This window comes from Capsicum annuum, chromosome 1 (genome assembly GCF_002878395.1).
Source record: "Capsicum annuum cultivar UCD-10X-F1 chromosome 1, UCD10Xv1.1, whole genome shotgun sequence".
In the NCBI taxonomy this organism is placed as follows: domain Eukaryota; kingdom Viridiplantae; phylum Streptophyta; class Magnoliopsida; order Solanales; family Solanaceae; genus Capsicum; species Capsicum annuum.
In genome coordinates this window covers 211,700,222-211,712,533 of record NC_061111.1, presented here as the reverse complement: position 1 = coordinate 211,712,533, position 12,312 = coordinate 211,700,222, and the positions used below count along the sequence as shown (strand labels likewise).

Below are 12,312 nucleotides of genomic sequence, written 5' to 3'. Positions count from 1 at the left end.
GGGATTCATTATTTTTTTCCTTTTGAAACTGAGGTTTTTGTATGCATATTGATTTGGATGAGTCTCATATTATATACCTTTTTTGTGCAAGCAATCTGCTGCACATTGCAGTTGTTATTATTGTTTCCATATTTTTAAACCAAAAGATACAGAAAAAGTACCAAATATGAAAAAAACATAAATACAGTTCAATATAAATGTGCTAGAGTTGAAAAATAAAGCATAAAAATTTATTCATAGTTCATAATGTGAAGGCAAAGTTGGAAACATCCTCCAACCATCAGTACAACTCCACGATATCATAGAATATCAATACAGAACCTTAGCAAAATATCAAAAATAGGTACAACACCGCATAAACCATAGACATCAACTTGAAAAAACTAATAATTAAGCAAAATATTGACAACATACCTCTTGATAGGTCTTTTCTTTGTGTCCGACACTTGAAAATTAGAGAAATAAGCCACTCCAATGATATATTCCTTATTGCATCATTTACAATATGCATAATTTAGATGTAGAAGAGAATTTTCTTAGAACCTTGGTTGATCTACATAGCCATAGATGCTATTGTTTTTTTGAACCAAATAGCGTAAAAGGAGATCAACATAAGCCGTAAGAAACTGCAGAAATTGTAACTATTTTTTTTTAGATAAAATTGTTTTGCATCAAAAGTATAATTAGAATCAAATTTAAAGATCAAAGGATAATCTAATTAAGTGTCAGAAGTTGTATAAGTTCCAAAATTTTAAAATAGATCGAAGTTAGCAGTATATTAGGACTAAAACTCATCTTAATAATTTTAAAATTTGAATTTTAAAAAACACTGGTAACTATATAAACACTGCCAACATTTAAATTTATTTTTAAAATATTAAAAACAAATTAAAAATAGTATTAACTAATAACTACCCTAACAAAAATTAATTGTTGACCAATTTTTAATAACTAATAAAAGTGATTGTCTGTAAAAAAAATTTAATGAATATTTTAAGTGAAGACACTTGGATGAATAAGATTCTGACACTTGGGTGAATGAGAGGGCTGCATCCTTTGTTATTAATAATGTATAGATAAGTTCTTAAATTTAAACAACCTTTTTCTCAATTAAATAATTGAAGACTTCTCACCTTTTCAATAACCATTTTTTTAATAAAATAATAACTATTTTTATAGAGTTGTGGCAACAGATTGTATATCTTTTGCATTAGATAACACATCTGTAGCAACAAATATACCATCTATTGCAACAAATCGACCATCTATTGAATGAGCTTTTTTGATTTCTTCTAACAACTAATTCATCAGTCGCAACAGATGGAGAATATGATTCATCAACTGTTTTGAATATTTTAGACAAAAAGTCATGACTGTTTACCTCTTTTTTAACAATCACCATATACCTTAATTAATTCAAAGTGGTGATTTTTTTATTATATAATAAATAAATTAAAAAACTAGATTTAAAAATAAAAATGATGAAAAGTCATGAGTTATAGCCTATTTAATATTAACATCAGTTATTAAAATTAATTAATCATTTTTAAGGTTATAAATTGTGTTTATCATTTATTTTCTTATTATTTATTTACGAACCATTTTTATATTAAATAATTGAAAAGTCATGACTTTTCACCCTCTTAATAACAATAACCCTTTTTTATTAATAATCATCTATTGCAACATATGATCTATCTATTGCAACAAATTAACTTTCTCTTGTAGCATATGATCCATCTGTTGCCATAAACGCTCAATCCCTACCTCCAACCATCGACATGTTAAGAATAAGAAATAGACAGAATAAAAATTAAATAGTAAATAAGAATTAAAAATTCAAAGTCAACCAAACATAGTTTTTTGAATCCATTATATACAAATAAACAATAAAAAATAAAACATACACTAGATTCCTCTCTTAGGTAGATCCGATATAATAAAAGAAAATACATACGCTAAAAGAAAAAACATAACCTAATTACTACTACTACTAATACTACTATTATTATTAATAATATTATTTTCAATCGGCCAATCGTCATCCGACAGCTGCAGGCCCTCCTCAGCCTTGCTCTCATATTGCCCGACTCCCATCGGAGTTCATGAATCTGCCTTTCAAGTTTCCGCAAGGAGTTGCATATAATATCTAGAAGTGGAGTAGACTGAACGAGTAAGGAGGGACCTATTTATAAAGGATTGAATTTGAATGGGTTAGTCAAAAAGCGACGACTGTTAACCTTTTTTTAAAAAATTACATCCCTTAATTAAATAAAACTGGAGACTTTTTGAATATGTAAATTAAAAAGATAGATCTAAATACAACATTTTATCTTTATTGTATTTCGAAAAAAAATAAAATTACTTTAAAATAAATCTAACAGATAGGTAATCTGTTGTAAAATATATTCTGCCTATTTGATAATTTACAACATCTTGACAATCTGTTGCAACAGATGTATATGCCTGTTTGATTGTTTCCAACTGATAAGTCATATGTTGCAATAGATTTATCATCTATCGTAACACATGTCTATAATTTTTTGATAATTTTAATAGATGTGTTAACTGTTGCAACAGGTTAGTCACTGTTTATTCAAATTAAGCCATATATGGTCTAGGAAGAATAAGATGTGTGTAGATGGATGGATCCACTTTTATGTATGGGAGTTATGTATTACTGATAAGGTCATCGGGACAACACAAAGTACAATAATTTTGTGAAAATAATTTTTAACCGATTAGGCATTGATCATTCAAACAAGATCATGCATTGTATAGTTAAGTTTGATGGTTCGAATTGCTAAGGCCAAGGGGACATAAAGATGGTGCCGATACCTTGTTACAAATTAATGAAGGTTGTTGCTCATGTTTATATGTGTCAAGTTTTGAGAAGAAATCCATATTTGGTGTCATTGAAGAGATCCAATAGAGATTGGACTAACTTTAAGGGTTCATTGGACACTGAGAAGGCCTTCGAAGCCTCCCGCTGTAGTAAACAAGAACAAAAATCCAATAGAAATTTTTGCGAGCCAAATTTTTATGGATGGGTTGTTCGAGAAGATGATTATACGCTAGAAAGAGCCATAGGAGAATACCTGTGAGGGAAAGGGGAGTTGATGAAAGACTATATCATCTGAGAGCTAATTGAAGAGGAAACATAGGGTAGTAAGCAAGTGAGGAACTTCTAGCAAATCTGACCAATGAAACTGACTTAAAACATGAGAAATATGAATCAAGTGCAAATATAAAAGTGTATCTAGTAATGAAAATTTGTCTGTTGTCTCTCTTAAAGAAAATACTGTAGTTGGACACTTTGCTAGGGAACTATGACTAGTTAGTGTGGTTAGAATGATCACCTACATAAAAAATAACAAAATAACAAAATACCAAGAAAGCAGCTTTGCGAACACCGAGGTTTGAAATGATGTATAGTAAGTGAAGAAAACTTGTGCCAAAAATAGCTAAAGTTAAAATAAGAAATCAATCCAAGGCGGCAATTTCTAAATTTTAAATTGCATCCTATACCTTCTTGTTTATGGTTCCGATTAGGTCTACTGCTATTGACCTGATCGGAACCACAAATAAGATTGAAAGAAAGATTGAGTATAATTATTTTTGTAGCAATATGGATGTAATTGATTATGTTTTTTTCCCTGTAACGCCTCAAAAATCAATTCCGAGACATCACACGGTGCTCAAGACTACGGGTAGTCTCAACCTAACCCTGTAAGCCTTCTACTAAATCTGAAACTCATAATGGAGAAATATAAACATAAAGTCAATGTAGAATTCTATCTGATCTAAGCTGCAATTAACTGAGCATAATATATGAAAAATACTTGACTTAAAAGTCTGGACAATCAACACTGGAAATTTAAATTATAACTAGCTGACAAACTTCTACAACTAACAACTAGAGATCCACTGGGACAAACCCTCAGCAGAATCAAACTGACTGAAAATACTGAATCAACTACTTTAATAAGCTGAAAAACAGAATAACTGGGTCCCTAAACAATCAGGACTCACAAACTTTCGAGATGTAGATAGAGATGCTCGAATCACTTAAACTGCTAAAACTAAGCACCTGAACCTACATTATTAAATAATGTAGCCCTAAGACATATATGTGGATCAGTACTTCTGGAATGTACTGAGCATGTGGGGGTGAATGCATTAGTAAACAATATCTCAATATTTATATAAACTTGTAAAAGAATGCATGCTAAGTGTAGATGACTCACATTAGCTTGAATAACTGAAAACTGAAAATCATAGTCATGAGTAATATGAGTCATAACACTTACTTCAAAAAGTTGTACTTGTATTCTATATTTAAATCATGTGGTCTAAGTGTAGAAAGGACTCACTTTTATATCTGTCAAGTGAAAGCTGAAATCTCATGACTAACATCGTATGTGAAATAATATCTAAAACTTAGTTTCTAAAAGATTTTCTATTAGGATTACTCTTTTCTTTAAGGAGGTTCTGTAATGCCCCAAAATCGGGTCCCGAGACGTCACATGGTGCTTAGGATCACAAGTGACCCCAAGCTAACCCTTTTACTGGCATAACTCATAAGCAACTGAACAAAAGTACAAATCTATACAAATCAGCAGAAAATAACTTTTTTCTGAATATGATAGATTCAAAACTAAATTTACAAGATTACAACTCTACTTTTACAACCAAAACTGAAACGGAATATATCAACTTTTACTGACTGTCTATGAAGCCTCTACTAGTACTGACCGTAGGTAGCCGGGTTATGACTCCCGACTAACCCAACTCAATACAAATGAATAAAGAAAATACAAACTTCTCAAACTGTATAACTAACTCAAGCCCTAGGATCAAAAGGACTAATCACCTGTTGACTGGATATCGCGAATAGACTAGATTTGAAGATGTACACTATACCTTGTACCTATATTCCGAGAAAATGTAGCCCACATACGAATATGTGGGTTAGTACTATGGAAACGTACCGAGCATATGGGGGTGCAATGCATATATAAAATAATATCTTAATATCATCATAGTTTATAAAATTATGCATGCTGATATAAATGACTCACTTAGCTCGAATTAAAATCATCATAATCATAAGAGAGTAAAATTTATCGAGTGAAATATGTGACTTCATAATAAATCTCAATTCACTTCCATCTCAATTCCAAACCATCAAAGCAATCAAATCTCATAACAATTCTCTTTAGAATATATGCTCATTAAATCTTTCGAAAACAATGACTTTCTCAAACTCAGTCTTTCAAACAAATATGTTTTCATCTCAGATAGAAGAATAAGACTTTTCATATTATATAGGAGAATACACACACACACACATTGGGAGTCTCTTACAACTGACATAAACCATGTGAGCTACATGGAGTCCAACGTCTAACCCACGTTGGGGAGAGCTGTCCTATCCTTGCCATCGGAGTAGGACCTTAAATCATCAATCCAAACACTAGTGATCACTATATAAATCAGCCTCAGGCTCACAACCAATGGGAGCACGTAGTTCTAGGAAAGTACCAATCCTGCTATACCTCCCGCTCGGTGCTAAAGACTACTCCTGGACTTAGCTCAGATCTTTTAAAAAGAAAATTCACTAATAAATATTTCAAAATTTCACAACGGGAACCATCATGCTACCCCTTTCATAATAAATCAATAAAAGTGAATTTCTTTTCTCATCTTGATTTCAAAAACAACCCTTTTTATGACCAAAAGGTCAAAGCTTCTTTATCATCTCAAATTATTTAAACTCAACTTGTTTATAACACATGTTTTTCTCAAAATAATAATCTCAAATAGGGTTCCAAAAACCCATACATCAATATCACCATAAAACCTTTCAAAGTTTCATACTTTATGACATAAGCACAAAAATAATCACTTAAAACTTAAAATTTCAGCTTTATAATCATACATCTTGGTAAAGAAAATTATCTTTGGGATTCAAATCTCATTGTGCTTATAGCACATAATTTCTCAAAGACAATCCCAATTAGGACTCAAGGTCTCATACATCAACATATTAAATTTTCTCAAGATTCATGCTTTTCATCATAAATATATATAATTTACTTTAAAATCTGGAAAATTCAGCTTTATGTACAAAAATGTCATCATTCTCATTCAATTCAACTTCCAAAACATAGAGAGTATCATAATCTCATGTAAAACCATATAGGGTATAAATTCATGCTTCAAATTCATATCAAAACATGTAAAATCATGTATATTCATAAAAGAAAAATCAATTTGGGCACAAGAACGAAAGGGTGTTCTTGTTGAAAAACCCCACATACCTTAAACTTGAAGCTTTGAATGAACTCTTGACCTTGAGACTCTATTTGTGAAAATAATGAGTGTTTCTTGTAGCCCTCGGAATGAGGATTCTGAATCTCGAAGAATTATTGAAAACTCATGGTTGAATCTTGAGATATTTGAATTTTTAGGTTGAAACCCTAATGAATGTTCTTGGTTATTTTGAGAGAAAGTAAACTTATTTTGGTGTTATGGGAGTTTAATCCCGTGTTATAGACATATATAGGGGTGTTTTTGGAACTTGGAAGTGAGGTATACGGTGCACAACCCATGGCAGACCTTAAGGTGTGTGTCGCACACCTTATGGCAGACATTTAAGTATGCCTCGCACTCCCAATCGCACACATTTGATTGGGTGGCACATTGCCCATCGCACACCCTTACTGCCTCTCACGAAAATGGGCATAACTCTTCGCTCGGGTATCGGATTTTTGCAAAATTGGTATTGTTGGAAAGATAATTAAATTATATAAAATTTGAGGTCTTGGGACAAAAAATTACAAGTATATTAAGAGATATACACGTTTGAAGTTGACCCTTGTAGAATCGAATGTGAAACTTTGGATGAATCAATTGGTCTTAGCTCAACCTTGTTCTATGTCATTACTATAAACATTTTTCACCTCTAAACTACTCCATAGACTAGGATAATGATCATGCAACTTGTATTCACGTGAGAATCACTTGGATTAGAGCTTACGCGCAGGAACGACAGTTAGAATTCTAGCACAAAAATATGGGGTATTATAGGTTCTTCTACCGACATAAAGTATGTGAGCTATCATGGAGTCCAACGTCTAGTTCCCCTAAGAGGAAAACCTCACGTTGGGGAGAAGTGTCATACTCTTGCCAAGGAGTATAACCTGAGCTAAGTGATCATAATTTGTATCTGTCATCCATATAAATGGGAATAATTTGAATCTGTACCTATGTTGGCTCATAGTTTTGGGGAAGCAGGATGCACTAAACCCATACTTCTCGCTTGGTGGTAAATACTACTCCCTTTAAATTTGTATGGTCATTCTGTAGGAAATCCACTTTAAAACTAGCATAAGGGTTTAAAATGAAAACTATTTATGCATTTATCTGTTTAAAACTGTGATCAAACTAATCTGTAGTCAAACTGTCATCAAAACTATAAAGTGGATTCCATATCTTAGCTGAGGATCAAAAGATCAAATCTTGATTCAAAAAACTGAATATAAACTAATCATAGGATGCTTAAAGCATAATCTTCTTGAAATATCAATAGTCAAACTAGTTCTTTATAACACATGCTTCAAATTCATGTCAATTTATCACAAAAAATGTTCAATAGTCAAAATCATGAAGTTCTTGCACAATCTTAGTCAAAATAGTGAAATTCAACCTTCAATATATCATAAACCACTTCATAAGCATAAATGTGCAAAGATAGGCATGCAATTCATCATCTAAAACACTTATAATATCATAATCTTCAAATAGTAATATTTGGGTATGAACCCTAATTTGAAATTCACATAAAATCATCTTTAAAATAAATTTTAGGCACAAGGATAGAAGAAATATCCTTGTTCATAACCCCACATACCTTAATTGATGAAGAAACTTGACTTTGAATTCCTATTTGTGATCTTGAAGATTGTTTCTTGAAGTTCTTGAATTGGGAACTTTGAATTTTAGATTATCTTGGAAAAAGAATGGTGAAATTTTGGGTTTCTTGAGGTTTGAAATTGAAGCTCTAGGATTTTCCTTGAGAGAAATTTGGTAAAAAATCAATATAACATGCTTAGATTAAGTTAAATCTTTTGTTTATCATGACTTGGGGGTTTGGAAAAGACTAATTCACCCCTTAGATTTAAAACTCAGAACTAAAATGCCGGTTAAGGTTTCACCGCTATAAAGTGAGTGGGTCATCTCTATACCCGCTGCAACGTGGTGAAATCGCGGTGAATCACTAGTTTTTGACAAATGCTGGTTTGGGCATCACCGCGATGCGGTGAGCCCCTTATCATGAAATTCACCATGACGCGGTGCTATCGTGACGGCTATCTAGAAATGACAATTGCATTTTTTTCCTTCACCATGATGTGGTGACTCCCTTACTGCAATACTCACCACGACACGGCCTAATTGCGGTGAGCTGATGTCATCCCATTCCAAATACGATCCAAAACTTGTCCAAGAAATCCAAAACTTACCCGAGGCATGCTACTTACTCCCCTGAATATAACTCAACTAAAAAATCATTATCTCGGAGCTCAGAAGGTCAACTTAAAAATCCTTGAAGTTTAAAGGGAGTCAAACATGACTAAATCCCTCAACTTAAAGCTTTATTTTTAGGGTCTAAGTACTATAAGCACATAATAAGGGCTAAGATGAACTAAGAACATATGGGGTATTACAATATATCCCCCTTGGGAATATTCGTCCTCAAATGAGACTAGTCAAACTGAGGATACTAAGACTATAACTATCATGCATAACTGAAAGCATGACTAAACTAATTTGCAAAACCAAGAATTATTAAGAGAATGACTATACAAAGATGAGACTTAGAATGAAAAGAGATAATCTGAGGAAACTTGTTACCTCACACTGAATCTGAACTTACGACGAAAAGATGAGCATACTTGATTCGCATATCTGCTTCTACTTTCAAAGTGGCACCTTCAACGGATTGATTTATCCAAAGAACTTTGACCAAGGAAACTTCTTTGTTCCCTAGTCTACAAAGTTGGTTATCAAGAATATCAACTGGAATCTCTTCATAAGAGAGGCTATCATGAATATCTGTGCTTTCTAAGGGTACAACAATAGGCGGATCACCCATACACTTCTGTAGTAAGGATACATGGAACACAGGGTGAACGGATAACAAATCTGAAGGAAATTCTAGTTCATACGCAACCTTCCCAACACGATTCAATATCCTGTAGGGGCCAACATATAGGGGACTGAGCTTATCTTTTTTGCCAAATCTCTTCACCCCTTTCATGGGTAAAACTTTCAAACAAACTAAGTCATCAACTTTAAACTCAAGGTTCCTTCTCCTCACATCTGCATAAGATTTTTGACGACTCTAATTTTTCTTCAACCTTTCTCAAATTAATTGGACTTTCTCAATGGCATCAAATACCACATTTGGCCAAATCAACACGGCCTCACCCACTTCAAACCAATCGATAAGTGATCTATATCTCCTTCTATAAAGAGCCTCAAATAGGGCCATCTGGATGCTATCATGGTAACTGTTATTATAGGTAAGTTCGATCAACGACAGGTGATTATCCCAACTACTCTTGAAGTCTAGAGCACATGCCTCAACATATCTTGTAGAATTTGAATGGTCCTCTCTGCTTAACCATCTGTATGAGGATGAAAAGCTAACTGAGGTGAACTTGGGTACCAAGACCCTTCTAAAAGGCTTTCCAAAAGTGAGAGGTAAAGTGATCTTAGGCGTATTTATATGTCCAAACACTGCTATTTACCTATATTTGGACTTGTTTCAAGAATAAAAAGTATGCTAAATACATTGAATTGCTAATTAAATGATGTTTCATGGCTAACCAATGTGATTACAAAAACAGAGTTGATTTCCCATGGATTTGGAAGAAAATAGGATACATATCATGATGAGGAAAAGGACTATACAGATGGAAGGTAAAAACATACGGAGATGCATGAGAGTAAAGAGAAAAGAAAGGAGCCGAGGATAGATGAGAGAAAGAAATAAATTGGAGAAAAATACCAGTAACACGATGATCTCAACGCATCGCATCAACTAGTCACGTCAATTCATGATTTTCATGACTTAGAAGAAATTCCATATGCAACTTCCGGTGCATCGACACAATATTAATGCATTGCATCGATGCTTCAGGTTTTGACACTTAGCTAAATATTGAGGAGCAACTTCCAGTGACACGATGCGATGTCAACGCGTCGTGTGGTGAAAGAATAGACTTATCTTAATTTTCAAAGATGAATTCCAGTATGACAACGCGATATTGACGCGACGCATTGGTTATCTCAATAAGATTTGTGATACATCTCTTCAAGGTTGCAAATCTGGTAAAATTTTCCCAAGTATAAAAGAAACACGTGAGCACAATTATAAGGATAGCTTGGCAAGCATAGAAGCGATGGAAAAGCATAAAATTCTCTATTTTAGGGTTCTTATTATTTATTTTGAACTTCTTTACTTCAAGAATTATTTTGGGTATGATTGATTACTTATTTTGGATGTTGAATTCAAACATGAGTGGCTAAACACCCTTATTCTAGGGTTAAGGCCAAGAACATGATTACTCTTTTATATTTATATTCATAGTCTCTTTTTGGATTATCATCTGGGTTGTTCTTAATTTCTTGAGCTTACTATTTTGATGAGTGGCCACTATTAGAATAAATCTATATTTCTATGTGCATCCGGGAGGATAATCGTAGGATAGAATGAAGAAATTAAGGATCAAGGTTCTTATCCTTTAATAAAATAAGGGATTTGAATTAGCATCTAGGATAGGGATATACCTAGAAGCCTTGTTTAGTTTAAGTGCAAGAAGATAACTTTATGAATCTAGAAGAATTGTTGTATCTCTGCGGAAGCTGTAGCTACAATATTCAATAGATAGAAAATTTGAGGTCAGGAGACCAAGATCATGGTATAAACCTTACGAATCAACAACCTGATAACTAATTAGATAGTGATAAGAATAGAGAATTGTATGATTGTTCGTAATGCCTCAACCCTGGAATCCTCATCATAATTGATTACAACCGTTGCTTGCTTTTCTCTAGTCATAAAATTTTATTTCTTGTTTATTAATTTACATGTTTATTCTTAAATTCAAAATCATCTTGATAATATACAATACCTAATACTCAATGTCTGAAACTAAAAGTTGATTAAAATTCTAGTTGTTTAATCCTCGTGGGAACGATATTTGATTATATAAATCACTATATTACTTGAACGATCACGTGCACTTGTATGTACGTCTGAGCTGCAATAAGTTTTTATCACCGTTGCCGGGGATCTAATACAATTAGTAAATTGATAAATATTTGGTTTTTGATATTAAGTGTAGGTGTTAACAACTTGATCTTAGCAACTGAATTTTTGCAGGTTTAGGTAAATCCAGGATTGGCGAGAGATAAAGAACTGGTAGAGGCTTTTGCAGAACCAGAGCAAATCTTTCAACTAAGGTAAAGAATGGCTGAACAACAAAATGAACCAGCTGATCCAAGTTCCAGAAATATTCCACCTCCTATCATTCCTGTTATTCCAATTGTTCCTGGTCAACTAACTACAAGACCTGTTCGTGAGGTGGCAATCCCTCTTATGAATCATATGACTCACAACATTCGAAAACCCAAACCAGGAGGTCGATTTGAACTGAAGCAGAATATGGTGCAACTATTGAACTCGGCAGGGCATTACCATGGCCTTTGACATATGGATCTGTAGGAGCACATATAGACTTTCTTGGAAATAAGTGATACGTATATTCCAGAAGGGGTGAATACTGATTATGTTCGATTCACACTCTTTCCTTTTTCTCTAATAGGGGAAGTAAAGAGGTGGTTACATGCTAAACCACCACTCTTTATTAGTTCATGGGATGATTGCACTCAAAAGTTCCTTATTCAATTCTTCCTATCGTAAAAGATTGCACATTTGAGGAGTGACATCTTAAGTTTTAGACAAAAAGATGGAGAAAATCTCTACCAAGCTTGGGAGAGATTTATCAGAAATTGTCCTCATCACCATCAATCGACTGAAGTCTTGGTTCATACATTTATAGAAGGCATTGAGTCTAATACAAAAATTTTCTTGGATTCAGCAGCAGGAGGCCAAGCTTTGGAGAAAACTTATGAAGAATTGTATACACTATTGAATCAAATTTCACAAGGGAATCCTAATTGACATACAGACTCAAGGAGTGCTCCCAAGAAGGTTGCAGGGGTATTGGAGGTAGATTAGTT

The 12,312-nt window shown here is 33.3% G+C and overlaps 1 pseudogene; it reads right to left on the bottom strand.

The window, feature by feature from the left end:
- Positions 1 to 12,001: 12,001 nt before the first annotated feature.
- LOC124891906 lies at positions 12,002 to 12,099 on the bottom strand (annotated as a pseudogene).
- Between the last annotated feature and the right edge of the window lie 213 nt (positions 12,100 to 12,312).